Below are 2,602 nucleotides of genomic sequence, written 5' to 3' on the forward strand. Positions count from 1 at the left end.
TAAAGATTTAGAATGGAGAAAAGCATAACCAGTCAAAAAAATATGGAAAAATCACACTTCATCAAAACTGAAACCTCATGATCTTTCAAAGACTCCATTAAAATGAAAGATAAACATAAAAACAATCCATAGACTGGAAGAAAATTCTCAATATTCTCGGTACATAATTAAGGAAAGAAATTGTACCCAGAATATATTTAAAACTTCTTCCAATTCATTATTAAGAGAAGCAACACAATATAACGTGGCAAAGTTTGTATATTTCATAAGAATAGATATATAAACGACCAGTAAGTACATGAAAAGGTACTCAATATCATTAGATCAGGGAAATATAAATTAAATGAGATTCACTTGAGTGGTTAAAATTTAAAAAACTAATACCAAGCTTTGGTGAGGATATGGAGCAGCCGGACCTCTCATGCTTTGCTACTGAGAATGTAAAATGGTAAAACCACTTTGGAAAACAGTTTGGCAGTCTCCCAAAGAGTTAAGCATTTACTTCCATAACACACAGCCCTTCCATGCCTACGTATTGAATCAATAGAAATGAAAACACATGCCCACACAAATATTTGTGCACAAATGTTTGCAGCAGATTTACTCATTATATCCAAAACTGGGAAACAACCTAAATGACCATCAGCAGGTACATGGATGAACAAATTGTGGTATACCCATTCAATGAAATACTACTCAGCAATAAAAATGAATACACTAATGACACACACAAATGAATCTCCACATGTTATGCTGACTAAGAAGCCAGGCACAAAAGAATACATACTGTATGGTTTTACTAATATTAAATTCAAGAACAGGCAAAACAAAATATATATATTTTTTGTTGTGGCTTAGGTCTTCTGGAAAATTCAGAAAGCAATTGGTGGTTACCTGAACCTAGGCTTGGAGGGAGATTTCCTGCAAATAGATATGAGGGAACTTCTGGAGGTAACGGAAATTTTCAGTATCTTGATTGTGGTGGAGATTACACTTAAAATGGGTATAAGGAAAATGACAAAAATCAATACCTAATGCTTTGTGGTCAAATCACCCTTTGTTCTGAAAACCAAATTACTTTCAGCCTATCCTGAATTATTTTCCTAATATGGTTAATGAAATAATAAAATTTCTGAAACAGAATAGTCAAAAAAACATGATTTGAATTCTATTCAGTAATATGAAAGTGCATAGATAGAAATATTTACTTTTACACCTGGAATACACTCTATTTTTGGTCCATATTTAGGAATTGCCTATTAGATACTATGTAAAATGGAGTTACACAATCCTTCAACCCTTACATGCACTAACAGTTTTAATTGTCTAGTGTAATTGCACAATCCAACGATGTGTATCACTGTAGTATGCCTTTCCCCTGCAACTGCAGAAAGGAAGGCAAGTGATCCATTGTGGAAAGTTGGCAAAACTGAGGGCACCATGATTTTTCATTTAAGATCCAGAGTTTGAACTTTCTAAGAAAAAGAAAAATATAGACCTAAAAATATACATTTAAAGTTCTTCTCAAGTAGACATGTAAAAGAAAAATTGCATTTACAACTAAAAAAATGCTGACTCATTTCGCACTTGGTGTTAAGCTACTGGTACTTTAGACTTTTTTTATCAGAATATATGCTTCCTTGTGTTGCTGATTTCACACACATCATTAAGACTATCTTATGTCACAGTGAATTTTCAATGCATTATTTACCAAATTTAATATAAGACATATCTATACAATGTCAAAGTATCCAAATGATAAGTGAGAGGATTTAAACTTTCCTATTAATGAAAGAATTTAAACCTTCAATTTGTTCTACACAGCCCAAAGTCAATGATCTCCAGAACTGATATTCAAAGAGAGAAAATTAAAAATGTACAATAAAATGGGCAAACCAGGAACAGCTTAACTGATGCCTCATTATCTTTTATTTCAATTGAAGGTAAGTTCCACAATCATCAAATTCTTTTTATATGCGTAGCCCTTGCACTTGTGCAGAAGAATCAAAGATTAATAAAACACTGTTCCTATTAACAAGGGACTCCGAGTCTAATGGAAGAGTTGCTGATAGTCTAATGGAGGAATTTATTAAAGCGATATGACATGCAGTTCTTTTCCCCCATTCACTGTGTGTTATAATATGAGGAGTAATTTAGAAGAAGCTGAACGGGTTTTATATATGGAACTTTATTGGTCTTTTGTTCAAGGAGCTCTTCTTTACTCCATAGTTTTCCCTTCCATTTAGACAAAGAAAAATTTCTTAAAGTTTCTCATATTAATCTCCTCTTTCCCAACTTTTTTGATGTGTACCTTCTAAACTATGAGATTAACATATTTTCCTATATTATTAAGGTAAGTTATAAAGGATAAGTGACTCCTCTCATTCTATGATGGGACAAGATCAATTTCTCTCATTAGCTTTACCAAAAATTTATATACTGTTACTTTATGTGGTGATTTTACAGCAAGTGCTATCTTAGCCCACCAATATATTGAAAACATCCTTATACCAAAAAACTGTCTTACACAAATTGTAACCTTATTATACAAAGAAATTGTCTTCTGTTTATTTGTATCATGCTGCCCATTGAATATTAAGGA

The sequence above is a fragment of the Propithecus coquereli genome, unplaced genomic scaffold (assembly GCF_000956105.1).
Source record: "Propithecus coquereli isolate 6110/MARCELLA unplaced genomic scaffold, Pcoq_1.0 Scaffold199, whole genome shotgun sequence".
Classification (NCBI taxonomy): domain Eukaryota; kingdom Metazoa; phylum Chordata; class Mammalia; order Primates; family Indriidae; genus Propithecus; species Propithecus coquereli.